A 14,680-nucleotide genomic window follows, 5' to 3' on the forward strand; every position below is an offset into this window, starting at 1 on the left:
GTGCCCTCCCCAGCCCTCAGGGACACACAGAGTGACACTCTGATGCTCCTGTGGCAATTCAAAAGGGGGTGAGGATGAACATGCTGAAGGTGGAACCCTGGGTACCAGTGCCAGACTATACTCTTGAAGTGCTAGTAATGGCAGCATGGAGAGATTAAATAACTCTCTCATAAACTCAAACACTTCAGGATTAGAAGGTACCAGAAAGATGCTCTATAGTACCAAAGAGTGAGGATATGCCGATGAAGATACGTCAAGAGCCAGTCTCATAAGGCCCATGCTGGACTCTCAAGTTAATGAACTTTTTGGTTTAGAGATGTGCTATATAGAGCGCTTCCTCCTTGGATACCTTCAAACCTTTAGAGCACCTCACCCTTTTCTCATCTTTCAGCAATCTCAGTGCCAAGTCAGATTTCTGATGTTTCCTCTTCAGTAGGTATGCTGTGGACCAATGCCAAGGTGCTTGGTATCTGGACAGAGGAATGACTCAGATGACGGACATAATATTGATTCCATCAGCAGATATTTTAATCTGGAGGGTACAAACACCTACAGTGGGATGGACATGTAAAATCACTCGAAGAACTGTTGATCTTACCTAGTCAGACACTCAAGTGCTGAAATCTAAATATATAATGAAAAAAAGAAAATCTCATTGTCCAATTTGTGCTTTACTGCTAATTAAAACTACATAGTTAATAAAACTAGAGTGTTTTCTATCCTCCATTGTAAGGAATTATTTTATTGCCATCTACATCAATGAGCTCACAATATAGACAGTCAGCATCTTTACTGTTTGGTTTATTAGCTTCCTAGTATTGCAGTGTGTAAACTAGGCAATTGTAGTTCACGAGAGCTATTTTTTCTAGAATATTAAAATTCCATAATTGTGAATTATTTTACAGTAAGAAAAAAAAACTTTTCATTGTAATTTAATTTTCATTTACTCTTTCTCTATGAGAACCAAAACCACAGAGCCATATTAACATGGTGATGTAAGTGAATAATATTTGAGAACATAGTGCCTTTTTTGGTGGTGTCTGCAGCAATTCTTAGTTTTATTTTGTTAAACTTATCAGAGAAAAGCCTTCCAACAGCATCACCAATTATTGCTGTCCTGGGCTAAACAAAGTAAAAAAGGTGCTATAAAACATCTCAGGTCACATATTCATCTTCATTGTTGATTGTTGAATCACAGACCATATGTGTGACTATATACTAAAGGTAAAATTTCCATTCTTCATTTTGGGCCTCTCCACTGCAACATTATCAATATCCTAAAAATTCAATATACCCTTTTCTGTAATTTTCTCTCTCATCCTTTTTTTTCTCTCTCTGTCTGGGTGAAAACAGCTTTTCAGACCTCAGTATCTAGCTTTCATATCATCTCCACCTGTATGAGTTGCCAAGTGTTTGTTTATATATCATGGGTGGGAATAGACACATAAATGTTGATACTTTTTTATAAATAAAACTTTCTTTATACTAGTGTATGGCCTTTTGAAAGTCTTCCACCCTGCCTACTTTACTTCACATTTCTGATTTAAAATAGGCATAAGTTCTTCTTGACAACCTTGTACAGTCACACAATTTATCAGGAACAGGGAAACTTTTTTAGGGTCCTGGGCCGATGACCCACAGAAAAATCAATCAGGAGCCACAAGTGAGAAGAAAAAAAAACCCAAACAAACAAAAAACCCACCCAACCCTTACTTATGTGGCCCTTGACTAAAAGAGAGAAAGATACTCCCCACATTTCCCTCACACACCAGAGCCTAGGGGGACCCAGGTTAATGGATTTTGTGTGTTCCAGTCTTAAAACCTAGTTGGACAGCTACTATTTCACTAAAGTTTGATAATAACCAGGTAGAAGTTCAGCACTGCATTCAATCATCATATGGTAAAATCATTTAAATTTGTTACCGGTTTCTTTGTTCTTACAGCCATCAGCAGCATGAGTTTAACAAGCTAATTCTGACAAAGAAAATGATAGAAAGGGAATTCAGTGATGGAAAAACTAATCATTTTGCTTAAGTGAATTGTCATTATTGTTAAAAAAAAATTAGTGCAAAACCATTCAGAATCTGAAGTGTGTTTTTGAAGGTAATTAACAGGACCCCAATTAGCTCCTTAGCAATCACTTGTATCTCTGATTGCTCCCTATAGGATGTGCTACTGTACCAGGGATTCAACATTGACATTGATCACAATTTAGGAAATTGAAGGTAAGGGATTTTGGCTTGTGATGCAAGAAAAAACAATGTCAGCTAATGTAACATTATCTGAAGAAGGCCAAGTAATGTACTGAAGAGGAAGGAGTCCAACAAGTAACAAAATGATCCAGGAAATCCTCAGGAATGGTAATGGACACAGTAAAACATTATCACAAAGACGCAGAAGACAGAAAATTCAAAGGAACAATAAATGAAGAGAGACTTATCTGATAAATATGTTACAAAGTTACAAGCTCTTATCTTCCCAAATGGAATACAAATGGGTGGAGAGGAACAAATGAGTCATACAACACCATGGGAATAGCAAGATGAAACTTCAGCTATCCCTCGCAGACTATCAGTCTAGTGCCGAGGTGGGCAAATTCCGGTCTGCAGGGTTAATCCCTGGTGGGCCCCCACCTTTATATTTACCTGCTCTTCTGCAAATATCAGATGATCACAGCTCTGGCTGGCTGTGAATTGCCTTTCATGTTCAATGCAAGTGGCAGGAAGTGGTGTCCCGGTCATGCTGCTTTCTGCCACTTACATGGGCCATGAACAGCGATTTGCGGCTAATGAGAGCTGCAATCATCCGATACCAGCAGAGGTACAGGTAAATATAGCAGCGGCAGCCTGCCAGGGACTAACCCTGGCAGGCTGCCATTTTTTTTATTGCCCATCCAGATCAAGTGAGTCAAAAAGAAGTGGCCAACAACTCATAAGAAATGTTGCCCTAAACCCTGTGGACACAGGCCAGCTATACATTGGGAACTTCTCCTTTTAGTACCCTAGTAAAATATTACCAAAACCACTAGCTACATGCCTCATGACAAGAGGTACTAATGGAAATAGTCCTTGGTTGAGGAGTGCTGGTTGAACATTTCCTCTTGAAACCCAATTTTAAATAACCAGATTTTAGACTAAATAAACATGTTCATGAAAATGCCTGTTTTCTACACCAATTTTTTATTTTATTTTTGCTGGAAAACAGAGCTATCAAACCCCAGAAATATTTTAGCTGAAAACTAAAATACTTTCAGTGCTGAAAAGTTGCACAACATTGTAGTTTGGTTGTTTCTTGCTTCCATTCTCATTTATGGGCCAGAATCCCCACCTGGATGTCATTTCCCATGGTGTACCACAGGCCATTTGTCAAACAGTTTCATTGAATACCTACACTAAAACAGGCTGAGGGTTTATAGACAAATGAACAATGTCTAATAGGAGCAAAGTCTCAAACAGCAACACTTAGCAGGACATTTTTAAAGAAATAAATCAATCAAAAAGGAATAGTAAAGGTATGGCAAGCATTTATTTAATCCAGGAAGGAGGGAGAGAGGGGAATCTTGTATCTTTTTGCTAATAAGGTGGCATACATTGAATGTATCTTATAAACAGCTACTTGAAATAGCAGTGCTATCTACGCAACACATATTCTGACATGCCCATGATGAAAATGGGCTTTAAAAAGCCTGGCTTCAGGCATTTCAAAGAGATGCCAGTCAGGGGTTTAAATTGGTGACACAATGTGGCACATCTATCACATTGCATGAGGTTATGTCAGCTTACATTGTACCACTTGGTACCCATAGCTTCTCATCCAGTAAAAGATGCATCATACATGATGTAGCATTACCAATTTTAAAACAGAGAAGAGCGGGTTTTAAAATAGATAAGAGACTGTTTTGCAAACAGTACACCTCTAGGTAGCATTGATTACACCGTGGCTTCAACTGTGAACTAAATGTTTACAGGATCTCACTGTGTATCACATTCAATATGCTAGATATTTACATTACCACTGTATATATATAGGCCTGATTGTCCAGTGCCTGGTACCTTTTATAGTTATTTATCTCTGTTTAAATGTGTAGAAATGTCATCATTGTGATAGGGTAGCATTATGCTGACACTTTGGCAAGGTGTCAACCACTACAGAAGATGTAAGAGTGTAGAAAATCAAATTCATTAGACAAATGTATACTCAATGGCTGTCTCTAAACTGGCCACTTTTTCTGGAAAAGCAGCCACTCTTCCGGAAAAACTTGCCAGTTGTCTACACTGGCCGCTTGAATTTCCGGAAAAGCACTGACGATCTCATGTAAGATCGTCAGTGATTTTCCGGAAATACTATGCTACTCCCATTCGGCCAAAAGTCTTTTTCCGAAAGACTTTTGCGCAAAAGAGCCAATGTAGACAGCACAGTACTGTTTTCCGCAAAAAGCCCCGATCGCAAAAATGGCGACCGAGGCTTTTTTGCAGAAAAGCGCATTTAGATTGTCCACGGACGCTTTTCCGGAAAAAGTGTCAAATTAAACGTTTTTCCCTTTAGAATATATTTGAGGTGACACACTTATCTGGGACAACAGTTTTAGGTTATGGGATATGGAGGAAAAAGCCCCAGTTGACTTGCAGTGGCCAGATCCCTGTGTCCACACAATCACATTGAAGGCAGTAAGGCTCTATGTGGGTACAGGGAACCAACCACCTGTACAAAATAAACTAGAATATCCAGGGCTAACTTGTAATACATGCATGTGTGCTCCATTAGAGATACCTTTTGGGGGAAGAGGAAGGTTACATTAAAAACCTTTAATTAAACCCAGTATTTGTATTGGCAGACTGGATAATTGCAGTGGCAAATGACTATTGGCTAGTACAGTCACCCAATCTGGTTTGAATTCTTCACATATTGAAGGCAATGGGAGTCTTGATATGGACTGGCATTGGTGAGGCTAGATCTGGAGTATTGTGTCCAGTATTTACCCCTCCCCCCCCCCCCACACACACACTATAGAAAGGATGTGGACAAATTAGAGAGAGTCCTGCGGAGGGCAACAACCATGATTACAGGGTTAGGGCACATGACTTATTAGGTGAGGCTGAAGGAACTGGACTTATTTAGTCTACAGAAGAGAAGAATGAGGGGACATTTGATAGCAGCCTTCAACTACTGAAGAAGGGTTCCAAAGAGGCTATTCTTTGTTGTGGCAGATGATAAACAAGAAGCAATGGTCTCAAGTTGATGTGAGGGAGGTCAGGGTTGGATATTAGGAAAAACTATTTCACTAGGAGGGTGAAGTAGCACTGGAATTGGTTGCCTAGGGAGATGGTGGAATCTCCATCTTTAGAGGTTTTTAAGGCCAGTCTCCTGAGATCTCTTTCAACCCTAATCTTTTCTGATTCTACGACTGCAATAATGTGCACTAGAGATGGCACTTCCATGTGTAGATTCAATGTTTTATATGAGGAATTGATGCTAGCAAATATATTTAGCTATTCCATGTATCCCATACTTTGTATCCCAGCCTTATGTACACAGCATAAGAAATTGCAGCATATTAAGCAGGTGAATAGGATGGCACCTCACTTAGCCATTTTAAAACTTGTACATTGTATTCTGGTTTTTGCCTCAATGAATAGTTAGGCTTTTCATTGTAGAAAACTGCTTTTCATTTTCAAGGCAAATTCACAGAATATACACAAAGGCAAGGACACAGTTTTGCAGGATTTTTTTTTCAAGAAAAAAACACTGGGAAATCTTTTGTACAGTTCTAAAGTGAACAATTTATTTTTAAAAGGGCACTCATAGTCTGGTATATTCAAGAAGAAGGAGAAGATATCAAAATCACGGATGTGAAGTTTGATCCATGTTTGAAAGTAAACGGTCTATTGGACGCAAGTCTGAGCCCTAGACAAAATTCTATCATCATAAGATTAATATGAAAGGAGATTTTAAAAGTCAATTTTCTTCCTTTGGTTAGCCCGGTGGCTCTCATCCTTTCCAGGCTACTATACCCCTTTCAGGAGTCTGATTTGTCTTGTGTACACCATATTTCACCTCACTTACAAATTACTTGCTTACAGAATCAGACATAAAAATATTCAAGTGACACGTCACACTATTATCACTGAAAATTGCTTACTTCTCATTGTTACTATATAATTAAAATATAAATCAATTGAAATATAAATATTGCACTTACATTTCAGTGTACAAGTAGTATATAGAGCAATATAAACAAGTCATTGTATGAAAATTTAGTTTGTACTGACTTGGCTAGTGCTTTTTATGTAGTCTGTTGTAAAACTAAGAAAATATCTAGCTGAGTTGATGTATCCCATGGAAGACCTCTGTGTACCCCTCACTGAGAACCACTAGCTTAGCCCACATGAAAACAAGAATATTTTTGGAACTCGACAGTAGTGACATGAGTTAATTTCTGCGTTACAAATTGGCTACATCACAAGATTTAATGAGATGTCTCGTGTTCAATAAAATACAGGGGATGTGTAACATCTCATGAGGTAATAGCTTGTGATAGATCACAAGATAAATCTGGAGTTACAATAGCTAGGGGCATCTCTGTATAATACCTCTAAAATAATAAATGGTTGGTGCATCAGTGTTATGACATGCTACATCAGGTTATAACCATATGTGACACAATGCCAAGTGATGACAAAGCTTGAAAGGTCTGGTGTCTTGGTTCAGACAATCAGTGTGCCCCAAAATCAGCTTAATCACCCCGAACATCATTTATACTACCTGAAAATCTTGAATTTGCAATATTGGACTCAATATTTCCTGAGACCAATGCCAGACGGCCAACATGAGCAACTGCCCTTTACCTTGTGTGCTCTTAACAGCAGAGCAAAAGAAAACTCAATCCTTTCCTTCACATTACTCATGTTAGTGTGAAAACATTATCAATATATGAAAAATGCATATATTAAAAATAGTAATTTTAGCCATGTTCCCCAATGTTACATGTTAGGACATCAATAATGTCCTAACTTAAGTCATACGATCCCAAAGGAGTTTATGACAATCTCTCTCAATGGAGATTTATAAGAGCAGTAAACCAAACTCCTGTCAAGAATGGCAGAGGCTTACTTGGCCCTGTCTCAGAGTGTTAGGATAGACAGTGGTGCCCAATCTTACTACACAAAATGGTCTCATAAACCTAAACACAACCTTGTGTGAGCCAAACACATTCTACATATTTTATTAAGCTTTAATGTCATCCATACTGATTTATATTTTAAATTCAATTTGCTATGCATGTTGTTAGGTAGGTTCTTTCTATGTACAGTGTTGTCTATTTACCCACTTGTGTAATCTACAAGGATACAAACACAATGATGGGCTACTCCTTGCAGCCCCGGTCTGATTGCTGTGCAGCCACCCTAAGGTTCTATTAGCCTCTTACTGTCTAGTGTGGTGTAGACACCCGATCACAGGCATCCATGGACTAGATGATCTCTGACTAGTAACCTTCTAGCCCTACACTTGCAGGATTGTATCTGAACAGACCTGGACCAAAATTTTAAAAATAAGCTTTATCTCTTTTCAAAATAATACAACAGTTAGGCTCTAAAACCATCTAAGTAATTAACCTTATTTTTAGAAGTTCAGGGCACCCAGAACTCTCACTGAAATCAATTAAATCTTTTGACCCCATAATATTTGAAAATCATGCTACTTATTTTAGTGTATAAGTGTGGATGTAAGTGTCTAAGTTTAAGCTCTGAGGCTATGTTTAAACTACATGCCTTTTCTCAAAAAAAGAGATGTAAATTAGACACTTTGAAATTGCAAAAGAAGACAGGATTTAAATTTCCTGTGCTTCATTTGCATAATGGTGGCTGCTGGTTTTTTTCCCAAAATGGGGCTTTTCGAAAGAAAAATGGCAGTTTAGACGGGGATCGATCAAAAATGAAACCCTTTTTTTTTTAAAGATCCTGTACTCCTGAAAAAATGAGTACAGGATCTTTCTAAAAAGAGTTTTATTTTTGATCGATCCCCGTCTAAACAGCTGTTTTTCTTTCGAAAAGCCCCATTTTGGAAAAAACCCTCAGCCACCATTATGCAAATGAAGCACAGGAAATTTAAATCCCGGCTTCATTTGCAATTTCAAAGTGTCTAATTTACATCCTTTTTTCAAGAAAAGGGATGTAGTTTAGACACAGCCTGAGTTTGAAATCTTGGACTACATTAAAAAAGTTCACTCTGAAAAAGAGGGTGGAAATAAGAAGTTTTCGTGGATGTGGAAAGTGAGAAAGAATCATAATCACTAATTTTCAAAGAAATTAAAGGCAGTTCACATAGACCTGAGAAAGGAAAAGGAAAACCTTAAAAAAAAGAAAGTGTATGGGAGAGTAGAAAGAGGGAGAGCAGGCTTTTTCCCATTGGATAGTTTTTTGTATAAATTTATATTTTTTTGATAACCAAATATCAACTTGGGATGATATCTGTATTCCCTGAACAACCAAAATTCCTCTCAGCTTCAGTGGGAGAACTTGGAGGTTCATCAGGAATTATTGACAGATTCCCTAGAATTGTGCTTAGATCACAAATAGTAAATTCTGACCTTGATAAAAGGACAAGAAATAGCAATGGAGTGTGTTGAAAGAGGAGAATGGGAGAGTGACAATGAAAAACAAAAATCAATAAATAACTCCTATGAATATGTTAGGGTATGTCTACACTACCACCCTAGTTTGAACTAGGGTGATAGTGTAGACATACCCTCATTTATAAAATATTCTGAAAATATATTTTGTTTCAATTTTAGAGTGATAATTGATATAATAAAAGGTTCCTCTCTCACAAATAGGTCATTTCTGGTTGTTAAAGGGCCACATTATGCATAGTCTTTACCTATCTCAGTTTTCATCAGGAAGTTGATATTTTGTCACTGTTCAGTTTTATCCTGCTTACAGCACATCATCATAAACTGAATAAATAATGAATTGACAACTTCCTGAGAAATTTAAAGAGACATATTTACCCATTTTACACTTAAACAACTGTTATCAATTTAGGTAATTGCTTTCCCAGCTGACACATGTGAACCTATCAATTCAAATAATGACTTTTCCAGCTGTCAAGATAAAGAACAGGAAGTGTACATAAGGATAAGTGATCATAAATAGCGGACAGCCAAAATTTGCAGCTACCTGAATTATTGTGAATTTGTTCGGTCTGTTTCTAACAGCAAGCAGTAGATGAGAATTGCTTACCAATAGAGGTAAAGGATAAGTGAGCACATGCAAATCTTCTCATTCAGTACACTAAAAGCCTGGAGTATTGGACATTTTGGAAATTCCTTTGTGTTCTGTTCAATAATGAAATAGTCACATCTGCCAGATAGTCTTATTAGTTTTCAACAGTGCTCTTGAGAATGTGGGGAAATAGTACATACTGTATCGTTTCTGTCTTCACTTCAGCCAAGAGTGTTCTCTGATTTTCACATACCTAGCATGTGTTCTGTTTTCCAGTAATGTGGAAAATTAATTACATCCCCATGTAGAACATCTTGTTTTGAAGTATGGCCAAAGCAGAAGATGGAGAGAATCTGGGTTCTGTTCTGAGGTCTGCCAGATTTTTCTATGGAATCTTAGGAAAGTCACTAAATCTGTCACTCGGTGATCCAGTTTCTGCATTTGTAAAATAAGGGTATCAAGTTGTACCTACCACACAAGTTTGTTATGAAGCTTAATTCCTTAATGTCTGCAAAACACTTTGAATGTCTCTTATGGCTGTTGTACTAGAAGTGCAAATCACAACACAGAGTTAGATGTTGCAAAACTTTTAATGTACTAAATTGGACAATAGCAGTCACTTTAAACAGGAATTTAAAACGTTTTGTTTTTCCATCTGCACAGTGGGATACTACAATTGGATCTCAAGTCAGTTACAAGTACTAAACTTTGTTCTGACAGTCATGATAAAGTTGGAGTATATCTTGGATAATGGAAAGTCCAAAGTTGGCACCATGGGGGCAAGTGGAAACTGCAATCCCAAAAGGTTGGGCCCGGTAGTGTCTCCACTAGGTGCCCAGGCCACACCAGTTGCCTGACATTGACCAGGATTAGATCAGCTATATTATTCAGAACAAGCAGAGACTAACCCAGGTTCTCAAGGAATCAGGAGACCTATAGGAACAGGAAGTAAAAGTAACCTTTCTTATTCTAGCCTATAGCAGCTAGCAGAGCACATTAATTTAAAAAGTCCTGAGTTCCAGAATTGTTGCTCTGCTCACAGCTATGGAATTCTATTGTGTCTGATTTCATGAGGCATTTTTGATAATGCTGCTTCTGCCATCAGACACACAAGGAGGGAACAATTTTACAGTACAAGCGGTGTGTGTTTTTTCTTTGTCCATTGCTTCTGACTTTCTGGTGGGTGCAATAGTTCTAATTAAAATTACTGGGTCATAACTACATGTGTAGCATCCAGTTTCAGCATGATAATTTACTAAAGGGAATGTCCACTTCAGATAACATTAGGAATATTTTCCAGTTCTCCTGTAAATTCATTTCCACAGAGGAAGGAAAGGAAATATATTTTTGTGTAAATATAAATAGTTTAAAAACAATTCATACAGAATGGAAAAAATGGAAAACAATGGAACCACATTTAAATTGTTAAATTGTATTCTTATTTTCTATACATATTGGCTGTGTCTACACGGGCATGAATTTCCGGAACTGCTTAAAACGGAATACTATTCCGTTTTCAGTTTTTTCGGAAAAGGAGCGTCTACATTGGCAGGCTGCTTTTCCGGAAAAGCCCTTTTTCCGGAAAAGCATCTGTGGCCAATGTAGACGCGCTTTTCCGGAAAAGACTACTGGGCTGTCTACACTGGCCCTTTTCCAGAACAGTGTTCCAGAATAAGGACTTATGCCCGAGCGGGAGCAGAATAGTTTTTCCGGAATAGCGGCTGATTTTGTACAGTAGAGCATCGTTGCTTTTCCGGAAATTCAAGGGCCAGTGTAGACAGCTCGCAGCTTATTCCGGAAAAGCGGCTGATTTTCCGGAATAAGTGGCCCCATGTAGACACAGCCATTGAGTTACCTCAGTATATAATTTTGCTCAGTGGATGCAAACAAAATTAAAATTTCCATCCCATTGAAAATTAAATATTTCAACATTTGTTTTCATTACAAATTGGTATAAAAATTGAAATTCCAAAATATTCAATTGGGAAATGTCAAAATGTTGTTTTTTGGGTTGGTTAGACATTAAACTGTTCCCCACTTAAGTTGCTTCAGTATCTAATAGGATTTCTAGCTCTAGAGCCTCATGTCCCAATTTTCTCTTGTTAACCAGCCTCCCCAGCAGGCCTACATCAACTATTACTCCCTGCAGTCATGGCAATCTCCTGATGAAACACAGTAACTTAGAGAAAAATGCAGGACAATGTAGCACTTTAAAGACTAACAAGATGGTTTATTAGATGATGAGCTTTCGTGGGCCAGACCCATCTGAGGAAGGGGGTCTGGCCCACGAAAGCTCATCATCTAATAAACCATCTTGTTAGTCTTTAAAGTGCTACATTGTCCTGCATTTTGCTTCAACTACCCCAGACTAACACGGCTACATTTCTATCAGTAACTTAGAGAGTGGACCATGCTGCGTCACTGTACATGTAATCTAGCCAAACAGACCAACCCATAGGGAGAAGAGTGGCACCATGGTTGCCTAGATGGACATGGACTACTATGGAGTAGACCTAAATTAAACCATAGAATCATAGAATACTAGGACTGGCTGAGACTCATGGCAGGATCCAGTACTGTCTAGACCATCCCTGGTGGACATTTATCTAACCTACCCTTAAATATCTCCAGAGATGGAGATCCCACAACCTCCCTAGGCAATTTATTCTAGTGTTTAACCACCCTGACAGTTAGGAACTTTTTCCTAATGTCCAACCTAACCCCCCCTTGCTGCAGTTTAAGCATATTGCTTTTTGTTCTATCATTAGAGGTCAAGGAGAAGAATTTTTGTCCCTTCTCGTTGTGACACCCTTTTAGATACTTGAAAACTGCTATCATGTCCCCTCTCAATCTTCTCTTTTCCAAACTAAACAATTCTTTCAGCCTTCCTTCATAGGTCATGTTCTCTAGACCTTTAAATCATTCTTGTTGCTCTTCTCTGGACCTTCTCCAATTTCTCCACATCTTTCTTGAAATGTGATGCCCAGAACTGGACACAATACTCCAACTGAGGCCTAACCAGCGCAGAGTAGAGCGGAAGAATGACTTCTCATGTCTTACTCACAACACACCTGTTAATGCATCCCAGAATCATGTTTGCTTTTTTTGCAAAAGCTTCACACTGTTGACTCATATTTAGGTTGTGGTCCACTATAATCCCAAGATACTTTTCTGTCATACTCCTTCCTAGTCGCTTCCCATTCTGTATGTGTGAAACTGATTGTTCCTTCCTAATGGAGCACTCTGCATTTGTCCTTATTAAACTTCATCCTGTTTACCTCAGACAATTCCTCCAATTTGTCCAGGTCATTCTAAACGATACCCTGTCCTCCAAAGCAGTCACAACCCATCCCAGCTTGGTATCATCTGAAAACTTAAGTGTACTCTCTGTGCTGATATCTAAATTGCTGATGAAGATATCGAACAGAACCAGTCCCAAAACAGACCCCTGCGGAACCCCACTTGTTATACCTTTCCAGCAGGATTGTGAACCATTAATAACTACTCTTTGAGGGTATGTCTACACTACCCTCCTAGTTCGAACTAGGAGGGTAATGTAGGCATACCGCACTTGCAAATGAAGCCCGGGATTTGAATTTCCTGGGCTTCATTTGCATAAGCGGGGCACCGCCATTTTTAAAACCCCGCTCGTTCGAACCCCGTGCAGCGCGGCTACACGGGGCATGAACTAGGTTGTTCGAACTAGGCTTCCTAGTTCGAACTACCGTTACTCCTCATGAAATGCCTAGTTTGAACTACCTAGTTCGTGCCCCGTGTAGCCGCGCTGGATGGGATTCGAACGCGCGGAGTTTTAAAAATGGCGGCACCCCGCTTATGCAAATGAAGCTCGGGAAATTCAAATCCCGGGCTTCATTTGCAAGTGCGGTATGCCTACATTACCCCGCTAGTTTGAACTAGCGGGGTAGTGTAGACATAACCATTCTCAGGGTATCCAGCCAGTTATGCACCCACTTTATAGTAGCTCTATCTAAGTTGTATTTGTCTAGTTTATTGATAAGAATATCATGCAAGACCGTATCAAATGCCTTACTAAAGTCTAGATATACCACATCCACCACCTCTCCCATATCCACAAGGCTCGTTATCCTATCAAAGAAAGTTATCAGATTGGTTTGACATGATTTGCTCTTTACAAATCCACGCTGGCTGTTCCCTATCACCTTATTATCTTCCAAGTGTTTTCGGATGATTTCCTTAATTACTTGCTCCATTATCTTTCCTGGCACAGAAGTTAAACTGACTGGTCTGTAGTTTTCTGGGTTGTTCTTATTTCCCGTTTTATAGATGTGCACTATATTTGCCCTTTTCCAGTCTTCTGGAATCTCTTCTGTCTTGCATGATTTTTCAAAGATGATAGCTGAAGGCTCAGATACCTCCTCTATCAGCTCCTTGAGTATTCTAGGATGCATTTCATCAGGCCCTGGCGACTTGCAGACATCTAACTTTTCTCAGTGATTTTTAACTTGTTCTTTTTTTAAATTTTATCTTCTAACCCTACCCCCTTCCCACTAGCATTCACTATGTTAGGCATTCCTTCATCCGACTTCTCGGTGAAGACCGAAACAAAGATGTCATTAAGCATCTCTGCCATTTCCTAGTTTCCTGTTGCTGTTTCTCCCTCCTCAGTGAGCAATGGGCCTACTCTGTCCTTGGTCTTCCTCTTGCTTCTAATGTATTTATAAAAAGTCTTCTTGTTTCCCTTTATTCCTGTAGCTAGTTTGAGCTCGTTTTGTTTCTTTGCCTTTCTAATCTTGTCACTGCATTCCTGTATTGTTTGCCTATGTTCATCCTTTGTTATTTGTCCTAGTTTCCATTTTATGATTAGACTCCTTTTTTATTTTTAGATCATGCAAGATCTCCTGATTAAGCCATGGGGGTCTTTTACCATATTTTCTATCTTTCCTACACAGCAAAATAGCTTGCTTTTGGGCCTTTAATAATGTCCCTTTGAAAAACTGCCAACTCTCTTCAGTTGTTTTTCTCCTCAATCTTACCTCCTATGGGACCTTACCTACCAGCTCTCTGAGCTTACCAAAATCTGCCTTCCCGAAATCCATTGTCTCTAATTTGTCGTTCTCCCTTCTACCATACCTTAGAATCATGAACTCTATGATTTTACGATCACTTTCACCCAAGCTGCCTTCCACTTTCAAATTCTCAACCAGTTCCTCCCTATTTGTTAAAATCAAATCTGGAAGAGCTTCCCCGCCACTAGTTTTTTCAGCCTTCTGAAATAAAAAGTTGTCTTCAGTGCAGTCCATGAACTTATTTGATAGTCTGTGCGCCGCTGTGTTAGTTTCCTAACAGATATCTGGATAGTTGAAGTCCCCTGTCACCACCAAATCCTACGCTTTGGATGATTTTGTTAGTTGTTTAAAAAAAGCCTCCTTTACCTCTTCCGCCTGGGTAGGTGGCCTGTAGTAGACCCCCTAGCATGA

Source organism: Pelodiscus sinensis, chromosome 7, assembly GCF_049634645.1.
Source record: "Pelodiscus sinensis isolate JC-2024 chromosome 7, ASM4963464v1, whole genome shotgun sequence".
In the NCBI taxonomy this organism is placed as follows: domain Eukaryota; kingdom Metazoa; phylum Chordata; order Testudines; family Trionychidae; genus Pelodiscus; species Pelodiscus sinensis.